This window comes from Leptodactylus fuscus, chromosome 4 (assembly GCF_031893055.1).
Source record: "Leptodactylus fuscus isolate aLepFus1 chromosome 4, aLepFus1.hap2, whole genome shotgun sequence".
Taxonomy (NCBI): domain Eukaryota; kingdom Metazoa; phylum Chordata; class Amphibia; order Anura; family Leptodactylidae; genus Leptodactylus; species Leptodactylus fuscus.
The window spans coordinates 66030703-66050373 of record NC_134268.1 but is presented as its reverse complement, the minus strand read 5'-3'; positions in this window follow the sequence as shown (position 1 = coordinate 66050373).

Genomic DNA, 19671 nt, shown 5'->3' with positions numbered 1-19671 from the left:
TTTTAACACATTAGTGGATCTAGTCCTAAGTGCTTCCCGCATAATTTTATGGTCTTTCAAGTGCCCTCATAATATAGTGCCCACTCAAGTAGGTTATACTCAACTAACCTGTTCCCACCGAGCTGCCTGCAGGTTTCAACTGTAATGATAACTCCAGCTTGATGCTCATTGTGCCTCCCTTCCACAGACATCATCAGCCCTAGTCTGAATGGTTGAGCATAGAGCACCATGCTCCATGCTCCATCATTGTATTCAACTTTATTTATATCCTAAGGATGCAGATAGAGTGGAAATTGTTGCCGAATGCTGTTGGACATGGAGTACATTTGTGGCCACGAACTAAGCAATTCAGAAATAATCAATTTTTTATGAATATGTAAATCAGCCGGCAAATTCATCACCTGATCAGCTACAGACATCTGAAAATACTCCAGCTCTCCTCTGGAATGGTCACTAAATTCAGCTCTGAAAGGTATTTTCAGCGACCATCTGCAGGCAAATTGAGCAAACCCCTCCTGCTACCAGGACATTAGCAGGCTGATTTGCATATTCACATAAGATGATGTCAGCATTACTTTGTTAGAATTTCTCTTGCACAAATTCTATCATATTTTACAAAAACAATGCTACATTGTTTCTGTCAAAATCATATATATGTCAAGGGAATTGAATTGTAACAGGCAGTGGACTGTGAACCCACTGCACTAAAAAACCAGTTTGTCTTGGGGTCACCTCAAAAGGTGCCATCATTGAAGAATCCCCAGTGTACACCCTTTTACCTCATATGGGGGCCTGGCCTTCGCTGCAGAGATTCGTAGGGCCACTATTTCCAGGTGTGGATTCAGTTTGGTAGCAGCTGACCAGGCAGACAGAACAGTGGTGCAAAATGCTAAAGAAACAGCTTAATATCACAGTGAGACATATTTATCAATAGAAGTCCGGTAAGTTACTGTCTACATTTATACAAAAAAAATATGGTGCATGGAATTTACAATATATTAATGAACAGGGTGCGCCAGAAAGAACATTAGGACTGGCTCCACACTTTTGAAACATGTGCAGCAGAATGGGCATAGTTTAAAGTGTCTACAACACATTTATGAGACAGAAAAGTAAGAATATGGTGCAGATTTTATAGTACAAAGTGTACCAAGTTTAACATAGTGTAAAATTCAATTGGCTCATCAGAAAAATTTGCCAGAATTTTGGCACATTAGAAAGTGAGCCAGAATTTTGGCTTGTTGCAAAGTGAGAGCTTTTGAAAACCCATAAAATAGATTTATAAATATGTCTAAAACTGTGAATGGGTTTAGAAAGTGTAAAGTTCAACTCTGTTTATCCATAGTGTGTACACAGACTAAAAACAGAACAGACTAGGTATACACAGGTATACAAATCAGCCAGGGATGAAGAGAGGGCAAACAGAGGTAGTTGGAAGGCAACAATTCTGGCATAAAAACACGTGAGTACCATGCATGCACACAGAACAGAGAACTCAGAAATCCCATAACATACAGGACAGACAGTTACCAGGATAAAACAAAATGCATTCATGCTTCACATTGCTCATCCAAAGAGGGACTAAGTGCATGCCCTTAAATAGATACAGGCACCCTGGGATAGGTGGGAGGAAGTTAGCAGATGCAAAACTAATAATTTAAGAGAAAAGAACGGAAACTTGCATTTCAGTTTATAATGAGGATGTGAACAGAGCCTTAGTCGTACAGTAGATACAATAATAGAGAGTAAATGGTAGGAAGCACTGTATAAGGTATGTATAAGGTATGTACCTATGCATATGTATATACTGTATATTCTTCTGTTAGACCTCAACTGAAAAACTGTGTTCATAAAGCTGTTAAAGAGAATCTAACTAAAAATTCAATTCCGAAGCTGAATAATAGAGGAATATTTGAAAACTCCCACCAATTTACTACTGACAGACTCCCTTTATGACAGATCTCTATTTATCTTTCTTGCCGAGCCATATGCAGTTCTGTAACATGTCTTGTGATTGAATTTTCACACTTTTGGTTTCTGTTAATCTACACAGATGTGGTAAAAGCAGGGCTGTGTATTACAGACATGACCCCCTTTGTAATCATGTGGGTAATGTGACAGATATATAGAAATATTAGCAAAAAAACAATCGTAAAGCGTACCTCCATTACAGAACAACATTTTATAAATGAATGATACAGGATAAGAAACTTTGTAATATAATGGATTAATTAAATATTTTCCTTTTGCACTTCTTATGCTGCTTTCCTCCTCCTTATCTTCACTCAGACTGGTTATAGTCCTCTCTACATCGAGCTGACGAGATGCAAGTACATCGAAACTGCCATCCTCAATTGAGACTATACCTGGTAATAATCCCAGCGTCATTGCAAAACAAAGGCCTCTTGGAAGGTCGAGCATGATGCGAAAGGGAGCAGCCTTTATTGAGTTATTTCACTGGAATTCTGTCTTCCTAATTACATCAGGGAAGACAGGCTTGCACATTCCAGTGAGCGCCCTCTATTGGTTTGCAACACTGAGGCAGCAGCTGACTTCCTAATTACATCATGGAAGACAGATTTGCATATTCTTCCCATGGTCCTTTGCGAAGTGGAGTGCTAAAGGCTTAATAAGTCTCCACACACCTATATGGTGGTCTCTCCCCAAGGAGTGACAATATCCCCTTAACCTTATTTATATAGAGTCAGTTTCAGTATTCATCTCATACACACACAACTCTATGGAGAGGGGAGTGGGTAGGAGGAGGCTGGAAACTGATTTATTGCCTTATTATGTATTGTAGAAACTTATTTGGAAAAGTATCAGTATTAAAAGAGATCCCGGACTCACATTGTAGCATTTCAGAGTCTAGCTATTAGTGTGCCTTTTCCAGCCGCCTTTCCCCCACAAATGTAAAAAGTTACTCAGTTTGATAAATGGAGTAAGAGACATATTCTTTTAATAAGATAAATTGCAAAGTTTCTTCTATGTATCTGCACTATTCATTTATGAAAAATTCTTTTATAATTGGAGGTACACTTTAAAAGTGCACTTATCACAGCCTGGTAATTTAACAGTTTATACCAAATTCTTCCAAGTCTGTGCTTAAAATAATAATGCAAAATAACTCGGATTCCGCTGCTTTCTTTCCTTTAGGTTTCTTTTCTTTCAATGATTAATTATGTTAGGATGAGATAACTAATCCTTAGAGCTCCAATCTATTGATTTCTTGGTAGGCTGTAGCAGTTAGTGTTACATAAATATGGATGCTACTATTTCTTCATGTTCATTTTGCTTTGGTCTTTATCATATAATTATACAAAAGGGTAATTTAATTAACCTCGCAGTTAAAACTACAAATGAAAAGACCTAATTTAGTTATATGACACAATGTGATTTGTCAAGGCCAACTTTAAGACCGTAACATTTTCTGAAACCAGAACCAATTATACAAAGTTATAGTAATCACCAAAAAGAAGACGTATCGCAACAGGTGGAACCGGCAATTCCTGATATCACTTGTACTAGTATTGATGTAGTGTGAGAAAAAAGACTGACCTGTCATCCTCTCAGCATGGTGAAGGCAGCTGTACAGGATATATATATATATATATATATATATATATATATATATATATATATATATATATGTATCTTAGAGAGAGGGAGAGACAGTATTGAGGATATGTTCGTACTGTCTATAATACCAATGTCATACTGTGCTTGGACTCACACTGTATTTATTCATATATTGCTGATTGAATAACAGAAAAATGGCCCAACACAAAGTTATGAGAAAAGTTGATCCCAAATAGAAGTATTTACTAAAATAAATGTTAAAAATTGTGACAGGTAATATTAAATAAAATGATCAGAAAATATTTTTATATACGCACTTTTATATGAATTTGTATTTTTTTTTTCTAAAGTTAATCTAATTTAAGAGTGTATGATTTTGGACCAAAAAGTATTGCAATTTAAAGAAAAAAAAAAATGATGGTGTTTTCTGCTTCAAAAACCTACCTAAGGCTGGGGCCCCACTGGTTGAAAACACCGCAATTTACCTGCAGCAGAAACGCCGTGGGAAAAATCACAGCATTTTACAGTAATTGCAAAGTGGATGGGATTCATGCGAGTCCCATGCCCTCTTTGCGGTAAAAACCGCAATGCGTACACGCTGAGGTTTTCAACACAGGCGCAGTTTTGAAAATCACAGCGTGTCAATTATATATACGGAAACGCCGTCAGCTTCCCCATAGATATAATGGTAACAGAAAGTCCAAGGAGGTTAGCAGGGTTCAGCGCACACTCAGCTCTGCTTCATCTCCGATGTAGCAGTGCTGAGTGCACGGCCAGCACTGCTACATCTCGGCATAGGAATGCATTGACCAAAGCATTGAGTACAGCATTCGGCCAATCAACTCTGGTTCTCCCGGAAGCTCGTCTGTGAGAAGGCAGAGACTAAGATCGGACCAGAATGGAGACTGCTGTGAACCGATCTTAGACTCTGCCTCCTCCAGAAGAACCAGCATTGATTGGCTGAATGCTGTACTCTGTATGGCATTCAGCCAATCAACACTGGTCAATGCATTCCTATGCTGAGATGTAGCAGTGCTGACCGTGTGCTCAGCTCAGCTACTCCGGAGATGAGCCAAGCTGAGCGCACAGCCAGCACTGTTACACCGGAGATGAAGCAGAGCTGGTCGTGCACTCAGCTCGGCTACTCTGGAGATGCAGCCAAGCTGAGTTCATGGCCGGCACTGTTACACTGGAGAACCGCTGCTACACCAGAGAACCACTGTACCCTGCTGCACACTCAGCTTTGCTGCATCAGAGATGCACTGAACCCTGCTGCACACTCAGCTCTGCTGCATCAGAGATGTAGCAGAGATGAGTGTGCTCTGAACCCTGCTGCACACTCAGCATTGCAGCAACAGATGCGCTGAACCCTGCTGCACACTCAGCTCAGCTGCATCAGAGATGTAGCAGGGCTGAGTGTGCGCTGAACCCTGCTGCACACTCAGTTCTGCTGCATCTCAGCAGAGCTGAGTGTGCAGCAGGGGTCAGCACACAGTCAGTTCTGCTTCATCTCCGGTGTATCAGTGCTGAGTGCACGGCCAGCACTGCTACATCTCGGCATAGGAATGCATTGACCAGCATTGATTGGCCGAATGCCGTACAGAGTCCAATCAACGCTGGTCAATGCATTCCTATGGGAAAAAGTCAGCTCGCGCATGTCGCAAATTGACAGGGATCCCGACCAGATAGAGCCCCAAAGAGCTGGGTGAGTGACATTCCCACCTAAATAAAGGTAATCCCTAGCTAACCCTGCCTGTATATCTATCCCTGTCTCACAGTCACATAGTTCACAGTCTCATATGAACCAGATATTAAATCCACTGTTCGTATAAATTGGAGGTCACCTGAATTAGCCAGCCAATTACTTTTTCCTATTTTTTTCGATGCCTCCATTGTCTTAGCTCCTTTCCCACCTCCCCTGCACAGTTATTGGTGCAAAAAAAGCGCCAGGGAAGGTGGGAGGGGAATCAAATTTTTCGTGATTTTGCCACCTGGTGTTCGACTTGAATCGAACATCTCGAACAGCCTGATATCCGATCGAACATGTACTTGATCGAACGCTGTTCGCTCATCTCTACTCCTTAAGTATTTGTTTGCTATTTTACATGTGACCTTAACGTGCCTAAATTACATTTAAAGAAGCCATTACTATTAGTAGTAATGGATAGGGGAGGGGGGATTTTTCCTTATTGTACATGCCCACAGTTTGAGAGAGAAATGTAAACTGTCCATAGAACATATTTAAGGGGATATTGTCACTCCTTAGAGAGAGACCACCATATAGGTGTGTGGAGACTTATTAAGCCTTTAGCACTTCACTTCGCAAAGGATCATGGGAAGAATATGCAAATCTGTCTTCCATGATGTAATTAGGAAGTCAGCTGCTGCTGCCTCAGTGTTGCAAACCAATAGAGGGCGCTCACTGGAATGTGCAAGCCTGTCTTCCCTGATGTAGTTAGAACATAGAACATATTGTCCAGCAAGACCATGCATATATTTCAACTTAGTGTCTGACAGGCATAATTTTGTAGATAGTAATCTGTATATAGAAAAGCGAAGAGGATTTCTGTAGTTTGTCGGTGACCTGGATGCTTAGAGAGAGTTATTTTCTTAAAGTAGTCTTAGACTCATTGTATATTTTCATACAGAAAGCAGAAAATCATATGATAGAACGGTGTGATTTTACATATTTCCCATTTACACATTTTCTGTTTTTTCTACATTATGATATTGCATTAAACTACAATGTTCTTAAGGCTAAGGTTCCACATAGCAAAACACACATTTTTTTCATTGAGTTTTTTACAGAAAGTCTGCATTTCTGTAGACATGTTGCCGTTTGCAAAATTTTCTGTAATCGGACCATTTCTGTTGCAGATATTTTTCTGCAATGTTTGGATGGGATTAGCTAGAATCCCATCCCCTTTGCAGGAACTGTAAAACTCCAAAGTTTTTTTATTCAATATCCTGTGTAATGTACTGGGAAGCTCGAAAAAAAAACTTCAGAATGGAAAAATGGAAAAAAAAATCTTGTGGGTTTTAGTTTTACAACATTCACTATGTGATAAAACTGACATGTTACCTGTATTCTGTGGGCCAGTATGATCACGGTGGTACAGAATTTCTATAGCATTCTAAATTGTTGATACCTTTTAAAAGATTTTAAAATTTCTTTGTGTTGCCATATTCTGACACCTGTAACTTTTTTCCTATTTAGATGTATACAGCAGGGTAAGGTGTCTTTTGATGCAGGAGAAGATGTTGTTTTTATAGATACCATTTTGGGGAAGGCCTAATGGTTTAATCTCTTTTTATTAATTTTTATTAGGAGGCAAAGTGTTGAAAAAACAACCATTTTGTCAATTCGATTTTTTTCCTCACTACTGCGTTCACCGTATAAATCTTTTTCTATTTTAATAGTTTGGGCATTTTTGAGCATGAGGATCCCTAAATTGTTTAATTTTTATTATTGTTTGTTTATTTTTATAAGTGATCTAGGGAAAGAAAATATTTAAATTATTTTACTTTTATTTTCAGATCCCTTTTCATGAACCCTAGGGGGTCTGCTAACTCATACAATACATTGCAATACTAATGTATTGCAGTATATAGTAAAATCCATTGACTTCTATTAATTGCTGCCTACGACCTTCAATAGGCTCCTGGTTGTCATGGCAACCAATTGTCTAAAACATTAATGCAGACAGCATCCTCTATGTAGGGAGAAGGCTCAGCTCCTGAGCTTTCTTCATACAGCCCTTCACACCTAGTCACATACATGTATGTGATTTTGCGTGAAGGAGTTAAAGCATACCTACAGTTATAGACAGCTTTTCATGAATGAATAGTACAGGTTCATATTTAAAACTTTAACATATCTTATTAGCAAAATATGCTTTATTCTCCACTTTCAAGCAGTTACTTTCTACATACTGTATTAGTCTATAAAGGGGGAAGGGGATTAGAAAAGGCACTCAAATAATAAAGCTATTCAAAGGGTTTTTTTAACGTTGCTAGGTTGTAGAAATAAGTCTAAGAGTGCACAGAATAAATCAGTGCCTCAATTAACTAGCTGGCAGGAGAATCCTACTAAACTCCTCCCTTCTTCATAGAGCTCTGTGTGTAAAGCTGAAGACAGAGACAAATATAATGTAAAGAAATAGTCAGATTGAAGATAAAGAGCAGAAGAACAGTTTAATAAGTGGAGAAGGGAACAGAACTCCTTAACACGATGTAAAATCTCTGCCTGTTCAGGTCTCTGCACTGCCCTCTGCTCGCATGCTGCGGCGCAGGAGGCGTGTGCAGTTTGGTTCATGGCTTAGGGTTTTTGGTTGCACTGTGTGAACACGGCTCTACTGCTGTGATTGTATTTGTACCACACCCATCTTCTGCCCTTGTTTGTCTCTGCTACTCTAATGGTTAATCTGGCCTTGCCCTGTGATTGACAGCTGCCTTCCTGTCAACTCCATGGGCGAGTTCTTCCTCCTTATATAGCCTTGGCTCTCATTCACACCAGTGCTTGCTATTGCCGTGTGCATACTTGCTCTTACTGTCCCTGTTTTGCTTACACTATTATCCTTGACCTTTGGCTTTCCTCTGTGACTATTCTTTGGACTTCAATTTTGCACTGCATCGCTCGACTGTTACTGACCCTTGGCTAGCTGACCTTCCGTTGTTGTTGTTCGTCTTGTCTGCGTTTTGTGTTTCACATATTCAGGGAGGGACTGTCTTCGTGGTTGCCGCCTATTACGTAGGATAGGGCCTGGCAATAGGAAGGGAAAGAGGGGGGCTTCAGTTTAGGGCTCACTGTCTCGTGTGCCCCGTCCCAGGGTTCCCTACACTTTCTAACACACAATATATTATAAACTTTCTTATTTTCACCTGTACTACTCATTTATGAAATGTTTAAAACTGGAGCAAAGACATGTAAGACAAAGACACTGTATACAATATGATAGTATAGTCCTCTTGTATTAGGCCAATAGGTGGGGAGGATTAGGGTTGGAGTGCGCTGTCCATCACCTTAGCTTTTAGGTTGATTATTGATGAGTTGGTGAGTATATATATTACATATTACATACCACAATTCTATGCTATTTTACCATTATTTTCATTATATATTTTGCAGTCTTTATTGCACTTGATAAAGGGCAGTAGCACGAAACGCTGTCGGAATTGTGTGCACTCCACCCCTAATCCTCCCCATCTATTGGCCTAATACCAGAGGGCTGCACTATCACTTCAACTATGCAACCTAGGTTAGCGTCAAGGGGAAGCTGTTTCCACCCTATTTGGGTTTATTATATGTTGTGTTCATGTTATGACAACAATCACAACATCAAGAGGTAAAAGGTCAAGTTGGCAATATTCTTATTTTCCTCAGTGCATCAACTTACTACACCATATTGCTGCTCGGTGTTTCTGTTTTTTGTCTACTGTATATAATATATCTCTCTAAGTCCTGGTCCTTTTAGTAGTATTAATGAAGGTACTTAATAAACAGTAATAATCAGACCCATCTGAGATAAATAAATGATAAAAAGAAAATATGAAAGCAATATGACATCATAATAGTTATATTTAATCTTTATCGAAATTTTTTTTCAAAAGACCTACATATAAATTTCGTTTTACAATTTTCCTAGTTTCATATTTCAGTGTCAAGTTTTGTCACTTTGGCTCTTATCACTGTTTATTGCTAGAGATGAATAAATCGATTTGACACAATTTGAATACATTACAAATTTTTCAAAGGTTTAGCATGTGAATGTGAAACTTCTGGGATTTCTGCCTGTAGGGGAATCGTTGTACTGTCTCTTCTCCGGAACAGGCTAGAATGAGGAGTAGTGAGTTGACTCAGTAGAGACAATTAAAGTGACTGCAACATAATACAATTACACAGAAAAATTATTCTGGCATATGAGTTATCAGTACTAGGGAACCATACAATATACAATACATCATCTGTACAATGCATAGAAGTATGACTATGATGACTATTTCTGTAACGTGCTGCGGAATATGATGGTGCTATACAAGTAAGCATAAAATAAAAAATAAATAATGGACATGGCATGAATCCATGCATTAAATGGTACAAAGTTTATCATAAGTGAGGACTACAAGTCCTTCACTTAACACAACCTCTTACATAGAAATAAATAGGGAATTAGAGTTAAGGATTGTGTTTCCTAGTAAAGAGGAGAATAGGTAGTTAGATTTAGAGATATAGAAAGATTTTAGAGAGGGGGTCAGAGGTATTAGTTAGAGATGTGCGAACAGTAAAATGTCCGAGGTTCGATATTCGTTTCAAGTAGCCCCTCAATATTCGACTACTCGAATCGAATATCAAACCCTATTATAGTCTATGGGGGAAAATGCTCGTTTCAGGGGTAGGCAATGTTCGATCAAATTATACTTACCAAGTCCACAAGTGAGGGTTGGGCTGGATCCTCCGAGAAGTCTTCTCCGTGCAGCGTCCCCGCGACATCTTCCAGCTCTGAATTCACTCTGCCAGGCATCGGGCCTGGGCAGAGCCGACTGCGCATGCCCGCACTACAAGCGGACATGCGAAGTCGGCTCTGCCCAGGCCCGATGCCTAACAGAGTGAATTCAGAGCCGGAAGACGCCGCGGGGAAGCTGCACGGGGAAGACTTCTAAAGGTAGGAGAAGAACCAGTGTTGATTGGCAGACTGTATAGCATTCGGCCAATCAATGCTGGTTCTGCATCAAACTTTTACATTCGAACAGCGAGTGGTACTCGATCGAGTACGAGTATTTCGAATACTGTAGTATTCGATCGAATACCTACTCGATCGAGTACTACTCGCTCATCTCTAGTATTAGTGTTTTAGGCAGGCACATGAAGATATTGTTGTCAGTGAGTGATGCTGCAGCTCTATAATTCTTACATGAATCCATTATTCACAAATTCACACATCAATCTTCATCAATCACAAAACTTCATTAATATTAATCTGCTACTGCCTTCTGAAACAGACTTCATGGATATAATAAAGACTTCTACTTCTTGAACACTGTGAATTCTTCTACTTCCAGTCCTTAACATACCATATGATTATAGTGGATTTAGATTATTTTAGCTTTTTGTTAGTGGCGTATAAGTGTACACAGTAGGAACAGAGGGCTTCATCAGCCCAATACTTTTCCAAAGACATGTGGTTCCCACTTCTTTGATGATACCTAGTGCTAGGACCACCATATTAACAATTCTGTCTTTGGCCCTGCACAGTTTATTCACTTCGATCAAAAGCTTTGCATTTCATGATTTTCTGTTTCTTTCTTTGTTGTGTTCTGTATTGTTTTACTAGTTTTGCAACAAAAATATCACAATAACAGTTCAGTTGTGCAATAATATTCCCCACAATGGATGAAAGAGGAAAAAGACCATGAGAACAACAAGGACTTATGTGAATGCTTTTACATACCACACATATGTATGGAAAATATAACTTTGTGCTTGTATCATTCCAAGTCACTTTAGTCACGTGTTTCTTTGTAACTGCTGAGAATTAGTAATCTTTATATGCAGTTGACTTTTTTTTTTAGCAATCTTTTGAAAATGAGGTGGGAAATGTTGCAATTCTCCATTGGTATAAATGCCTTCTAGCTGTGTGCTTTTTAGCTAGGAGGCATTTCTTCCAAAATAGATTTCTTGAGGAACATTGCCATTGAACAATTGAGACAAATAGGATAGAAAATTCATGGGTTTATTGTGCAGGTGACATAAGTAAAAATGTTCTTCTCATTAAATCTCAGAGAACTGGTATATAGGATTGACAATCAAAGCAGTTTTTAGGTGGCCTCTTTTCTTTTCCTGTTAAAAACAGTGAATTGTAAGTCGATGCACTTCTAAGTCGTGTTTTAAGTGTCCGTTAACTGCGGCTTTAGCCTCTTTTAGTGTTTCCTGCTTGCAGTAGTTATATTATAGAAGGCTTATGCACACTTTTTCAACAAGGATTCAGGAAAGGAAAGACTCAAACATGTTTCTAATGAGGTCAAGAAGCCCCAAAACAGTTCTACCTCTGTGCAGGTAATAGAATGTTTAACTCTTCTCATTTCATTTCCAGACTGCACACCTTAGAGTAACTGATGCTTATTAGGAGAGAATTTGTGTTAAAGGGTTTGTCTTATGAATGAAGCCGATCCGGTGACTATCGGATTGTCACTCATTGAAAAGTTTTTATTAGATCTTATCTCCAACGGAAGAGTTGTCGAGAATGACATCACTACAGAGTGTCTATTCTTAACTAACTTCTAATTTGGTTAAAGACTCAAATTTCTCATTAAACCAATTCAATAAAACATTGTGACGGGCAAAACTATTGATAAGCTTCAATTCCAACAAAACCACTAAGCAAGTGCACATAAACAGATACAGATGGAACAAAGTTTGAAATCACATTTAAAGGGGCTCTATCAGCAAAATTATGCTGAGAGCCCCACATATGCGTGGATAGCCTTTAAAAAGGCTGTTCAGGCCCCGCTAAGGTTATATTACACTACCCCCCCATTTTAAAATAAAACCCTAAAAAAGAATATGTTAATCTTATCTACCGTGCATAGTGGGCGGGCATTCAGGGTCCAACGTCATCTTCAGCCATGCCTCTTCTTCCAGCGCTTGCAAACTGCCATTGATGAAAAATGGCGCAGGTGCATGCGCAGTAGCATGCTGCTACAGCTACTGCTAATGCGCATGCACCTGTGCCATTTTTTATCAATGGCAGTTCATGAGCGCTGGATGAAGACAGGACCCAAGGACATCGCTGAAAGAGGAGGTGTGGCTGAAGATGACGTCGGACCCTGAATGCCCGCCCACCGTGCACGGTATATAAGATTATGCCCTACTTGGGCATATGGACAAGTGCTGCCATTCAGAGACAACAATCCTAGCATCAAGGTGAAATGCTGCAATATGCAGGGTAAAAAGCTTATATGCCAGGGTTAGCATTTTAGTCAGAGCGACATTTCCCGTCCTCTGGCACTGCTGGAAATCTGAGAGTGCACTGAATTTAGCGCATTGTCAGCTTTGACGGGTCACAACTGGGTGCTGGAGACATCGGTACCATTAGTTTCTGACAGTACAATACTATGGAACAGTAGTGTCTTGAGGGGTCATTCCTTACCACCCCACTATGATGCTGAGTAGTAACGCCTGTCCTTCTGACAGTGTAGAGATATTGGTGCTGAAACTAGTGGCCCTGATATCTCCAGCACCTGAACACACATTGGGAAAGATGACAGTGCGCTGAATTCAGCTTTCTTAGCGATATATATTACCGTGGGTGCCAGAGGACAAGAAAGGTCCTCTTTAACCTCTTTAAACCTTTCATGGTTGAATGAATTCAGCGCACTTTCGGCTTTCACAATCTGTGCCCCGGGTGGAGAGCTAGCAGTCCCGGTACCGTAGCTCTTCACAGTCAGAAGGGTGTTTCTGATACTCTGTCAGGAATGACCTTCTGTACAAGCAGCGCCAATAGCGCTGTGCTCTGATACCGGACAGGAACGCCCTCTCCCCTCCTGATAATAATCGTCTATGGACGAGTACTGTGAGCAGGGGGAGGGGGCGTTCCTCCCCGCTCACATAGTACAGCGCTATAGGCACTGCTTGTACAGAAGGATGGTCCTGACAGAGTGTCAGAAACACCCTTCTGACTGTGAAGAGCTACGGTACCAGCACGGCTAGCTCTCCACCCCGGGCACAGATCGTGAAAGCCGACAGTGTGCTGAATTCAGTGCGCTTTCCAGCAGTATATAGAACTGCTTGTGCCCCAAACCATGAAAGGTCCTCTTTAAGTCTAGAAACTATAACTATATCCTTTCTTACCTTTCTGTTTGGGTTAAGATATCACCAGGTGAGTAGTGCAAGATGATCAGCTTGAAGAAAAACTTTCATTACTCACAATTAGAGATGAGCGAACACTAAAATGTTCGAGGTTCGAAATTCGATTCGAACAGCCGCTCACTGTTCGAGTGTTCGAATGGGTTATGAACCCCATTATAGTCTATGGGGAACATAAACTCGTTAAGGGGGAAACCCAAATTCGTGTCTGGAGGGTCACCAAGTCCACTATGACACCCCAGGAAATGATACCAACACCCTGGAATGACACTGGGACAGCAGGGGAAGCATGTCTGGGGGCATAAAAGTCACTTTATTTCATGGAAATCCCTGTCAGTTTGCGATTTTCGCAAGCTAACTTTTCCCCATAGAAATGCATTGGCCAGTGCTGATTGGCCAGAGTACGGAACTCGACCAATCAGCGCTGGCTCTGCTGGAGGAGGCGGAGTCTAAGATCGCTCCACACCAGTCTCCATTCAGGTCCGACCTTAGACTCCGCCTCCTCCGGCAGAGCCAGCGCTGATTGGCCGAAGGCTGGCCAATGCATTCCTATGCGAATGCAGAGACTTAGCAGTGCTGAGTCAGTTTTGCTCAACTACACATCTGATGCACACTCGGCACTGCTACATCAGATGTAGCAATCTGATGTAGCAGAGCCGAGGGTGCACTAGAACCCCTGTGCAAACTCAGTTCACGCTAATAGAATGCATTGGCCAGCGCTGATTGGCCAATGCATTCTATTAGCCCGATGAAGTAGAGCTGAATGTGTGTGCTAAGCACACACATTCAGCTCTACTTCATCGGGCTAATAGAATGCATTGGCCAGCGCTGATTGGCCAGAGTACGGAACTCGACCAATCAGCGCTGGCTCTGCTGGAGGAGGCGGAGTCTAAGATCGCTCCACACCAGTCTCCATTCAGGTCCGACCTTAGACTCTGCCTCCTCAAGCAGAGCCAGCGCTGATTGGCCGAATTCCGTACCAGAGCCGAGGGTGCGCTTGAACCCTTGTGCACACTCTGCTTCATCAAGCTAATAGAATGCATTGGCCAGCGCTGATTGGCCAATGCATTCTATTAGCCCGATGAAGTAGAGCTGAATGTGTGTGCTAAGCACACACATTCAGCACTGCTTCATCACGCCAATACAATGCATTAGCCAGTGCTGATTGGCCAGAGTACGGAATTCAGCCAATCAGCGCTGGCTCTGCTGGAGGAGGCGGAGTCTAAGGTCGGACCTGAATGGAGACTGGTGTGGAGCAATCTTAGACTCCGCCTCCTCCAGCAGAGCCAGCGCTAATTGGCCGAATTCCGTACTCTGGCCAATCAGCGCTGGCCAATGCATTCTATTAGCCCAATGAAGTAGAGCTGAATGTGTGTGCTAAGCACACACATTCAGCACTGCTTCATCACGCCAATACAATGCATTAGCCAGTGCTGATTGGCCAGAGTACGGAATTCGGCCAATCAGCACTGGCTCTGCTGGAGGAGGCGGAGTCTAATGTCGGACCTGAATGGAGACTGGTGTGGAGCGATCTTAGACTCCGCCTCCTCCAGCAGAGCCAGCGCTGATTGGCCGAATTTCGTACTCTGGCCAATCAGCGCTGGCCAATGCATTCTATTAGCCCGATGAAGTAGAGCTGAATGTGTGTGCTTAGCACACACATTCAGCTCTACTTCATCGGGCTAATAGAATGCATTGGCCAATCAGCGCTGGCCAATGCATTCTATTAGCTTGATGAAGCAGAGTGTGCACAAGGGTTCAAGCGCACCCTCGGCTCTGATGTAGCAGAGCCGAGGGTGCACAAGGGTTCAAGCGCACCCTCGGCTCTGATGTAGCAGAGCCGAGGCTGCACAAGGGTTCAAGTGCACCCTCGGCTCTCCTACATCAGAGCCGAGGGTGCGCTTGAACCCTTGTGCAGCCTCGGCTCTGCTACATCAGAGCCGAAGGTGCGCTTGAACCCTTGTGCACACTCTGCTTCATCAAGCTAATAGAATGCATTGGCCAGCATTGATTGGCCAGAGTACGGAATTTGGTCAATCAGCGCTGGCCAATGCATCCCTATGGGAAAAAGTTTATCTCACAAAAATCATAATTACACACCCGATAGAGCCCCAAAAAGTTATTTTTAATAACATTCCCCCCTAAATAAAGGTTATCCCTAGCTATCCCTGCCTGTACAGCTATCCCTGTCTCATAGTCACAAAGTTCACATTCTCATATGACCCGGATTTGAAATCCACTATTCGTCTAAAATGGAGGTCACCTGATTTCGGCAGCCAATGACTTTTTCCAATTTTTTTCAATGCCCCCGGTGTCGTAGTTCCTGTCCCACCTCCCCTGCGCTGTTATTGGTGCAAAAAAGGCGCCAGGGAAGGTGGGAGGGGAATCGAATTTTGGCGCACTTTACCACGCGGTGTTCGATTCGATTCGAACATGGCGAACACCCTGATATCCGATCGAACATGTGTTCGATAGAACACTGTTCGCTCATCTCTACTCACAATGCCTGACAAAGGAACTTAAACATTTTTTTTATTTTAAAACCAATCCTTTTTTAGAACATCTGTAACCGGGAGGAAAGGCGTACCAAGCTTTAGTCTATGATTAAAGGTGTATATTGACTCAATTGGTATTAACTGTATACACTTTTTTTTTTATTTTATTTTATTTTTTTTTATTAAATGTAGATTGTGAGCCCACAATGCTCACAATGTACATTTTTTCCCTATCAGTATGTCTTTGGAGTATGGGATGAAAATCCATGCAAACACGGGGAGAACATACAAACTCCTTGCAGATGGTTTTTTGCCCTTGGCGGGATTCGAACCAAGGACTCCAGCGCTGCAAGGCTGCAGTGCTAACCACTGAGCCACCGTGTGGCCCCTTACTGTATACACTTTATTTTTGATTCTTAAATACCTGGAAGTTTTTCAAGTATTACAAAAAGTCCAAAACCTAGATCCATATACAGTAAGTGGAATGTATTCTAGGCAGGAGGAGCTGAATTCAGAACAGCTAAGTGTTAAATATTGCAAACAAGTCCTGAAGGTAGGTGCCAGACCTGAATAGCAAACTTAACTCTCCTATATAGGTCAAATTTATTTATGACTAGAGATGTCATAAATAAAGCTGGTAAAATATTAAAAATGTATTTTTTTTCAATTTTTTTTCAATTGGATTATTAAAACAGCAGCATTAGCAGCTGATTTTTTTTTACTTACAGATTCCTTATGTCTCGCTCCGGTATACAGTATGTCCCCTGGAAAATGTTGAGCTATATATATGCATAAAATATTATTATATGCTTCATGAACATTTACTTTAGTAAAAAGAGAAAAAAAAATTACCATACTATGTGCTCAGTTGATGCAGGTAAAATTGATATATGCATTTAAAAAAAAAAAAAAAAATCTTAAAAAATGACAACAAAGCAATGGCAGCAATATTTATGTCAGTCAGTCAAGCATTTTACAATCTGCTGCACTTAGTGCTTTCTAAGTGGACATAACGTGTGCAAAAACCTATCGAAAGCACTTTTTGCAGCCTCTGTTATTTCCGGTAGATGGTCGCCTAGTACGCAATGTGATTAGGGAGTCAGGGAATGTTCATAAAGGAAAGTGTGACTGTTTGTTATATATTTGGTTATGTTTTTTTTTTATCCCTATATCAGCAGACCCCAACCGCTTGTTCACTGTGAACTACCCCTAGCCTTCATTGGAAGTGGAGAGCCAAAATAATTTAAAAAAAAAAAGTACATTAGGAGAAATTGTGAAATTGCAAATATTTTACGCTATTTTATTTATTATGCTTACTTGCATAGCGCCATCATATTCTGCAGGGCTTTATAAACATTGTCAGTCACTGTCCCATATAGGGCTCACAATCTACATTCCCTATCAGTGTACGAGGAAACCCATACAAACACACAAACTCCTTGCAGATGTTGTCCTTGGCAGGATTTGAATTTTTTTTAAGTTGTTGCTGCTCGTATGTACAGCTTGCATCCTGTGTCTAATCAAAAAAGAAAAAATAATAATTTCTCTAACCCCCTCATGCAACATCTAATTTTTGTTTTTGCATTTCCGTTTTTCCACCCCCCACCCCCACCCCTATTCAAAGAGCCATAGATTTTAAAATTTTTAGTTCACAGATTTACATGATGGCTTATTGCTTGTGAAATAAATTCCTTGTAATGGCGTCATTCATTATGTTGTGCAATGCACTGGGAAGCTGGAAAAAAAAACTCAGAATGAGGTGGAATTGGATAAAAACACATTTGTGCCAATTTGTATGGCATTTACTATGTTAAAAATGACATTACCTGTATTCTTTGCATTAGTACAATCATGGCGATACCAAATTTATATAGTATTTGTAATGTTTTGTTACCTTTTTAAAAAAAAATTAAAACTTTGCAAAATAGAAAATTGTGTTGGCATTGTATTGTGGCACCTATAACTTTCTTATATCTATGTGTATGGAGCTGGGTATGGCATTTTTTTTAATGCAGGACAAGATGGCGGTTTTATTGATACCGTTTAGAGGAAAGTCTGATGATATGTTTAAAGCGCATAGAGCATCATGAAGACCAAGGAACACACCAGGCAGGTCCAAGATACTGTTGTGGAGAAGTTTAAAGCTAGATTTGGATACAAAAAGGTACAAAAAGAGGTACAAAAAAGGTACAATCTGTACAAAAAGGTATATATATATATTCCTTGTTAAATAGTTTTGCCAACTATATACATGGGTGTGTGATGTTTTTATATTATGGTCAGGTTCGGTTCTTTTGTAGCCATTCCTTTTGTAGCATTCTTGAATTCGGCTCAAAAAACTGCAACAAAAAAGCTGTGTTTCCGCAACATGGGGCCTCAACCTTGAGGACTTTTCCAGGTTTAAGGTTTTTATGACCTACCATTAGGATTGGCCATAAATACTGGGTCAGTGAGAAGCCAACAGCTAATATATTCACAGAAACTTATTCCCAGTTTACATTACAAACAATAATAATAATAAAAACGTTACAAACTGACTTTGCACAGTAATGAACCCGACCTCACAAAGGTTAAATAATGTGTTCTCAGCAGAATAAGGAAGAGTTCTGACAAGTAAATATTAAATGTGTTTAACATTTATTCTAAGTACTATTTGATTTCAAGTACTTTACTTTTCCATTTCATCTGCCAAGTCAATAGAAAAACATCAAAAGAACAGAGCCTCTTCTATAAGGACGTTTATCATGTTGATATGTTCTGCATTCATTCTATCTCTTTAATACTCTTTGTTTGAATGACAACTTCAGAATAGCATTTGTGGTCTTCAAAATTATATAGCTGGGAGACAGACATTTATTTATCTGATACCAACTTCTGGATATATGCAGAAACCTTGACAGTGATTTTATTTCAAGCACAGAACAGATTAAAACTAAGATTAGTTCCATATTAAAGAACTATCATTTAAACAATATGAAAACGGGTGGAAAGAAATTGATCAGGGAATGCAGTGTCATGTCGCAGCCTTCAATCTTTCCTTGTGTACACCTGATGTGCTAGTACGTTACAAAAGCTAACTTGATGAATATTCAGATGTAATGTAGAACAGACTCATGTTAATTTGTGAAATATGTCTAATGGGTGGTGAATTGTAAATATTTTGTTTCTAAATAAAGAGTATGGAATTCTTCCAAATAAAATAAACTTTTAGTAACAAATTGATGGAAAACCAATGAAAAAAGGCTTGTTCACAACAGTGTTCAAAATCACTACCAGTGTTTCCACCATCTTTAATATCCATTGAATCCATATTACAGTAGAAACAGATTACTCAAGATGAATGCTAACACCAGTGGAGGTGTTAAAATAAAAATAAAAAATTAAAAAAAGCATATTCACCTTTCCTCAGTGCTCTGTTGTCTGCCACTGGTGCCTGGTCAGTTTCGTGCTGATGCCTGGTTGCCAGAAGTCCTGCGCTTCACACAGTCACTGGAAACAATCAATGACCTCAGTGGCTGTTGGCAAGTAACCAGTGACATCTCTCCAATATGTCACTGGCCACCACAGGGATTGTTCCCATTTCTGGACAGCTCCTTTAAGTGCTTTTTTGAAGGTTCACTAGACAATGAAGAAAGTTGCTTAGAGGAAAGGGGACATGCATCAGCAGAAATTTGCATGGTCTAAGATTCATCAAATATGTGGTATAAAGCAAGCCAACCAGGTGGTGCTATGATA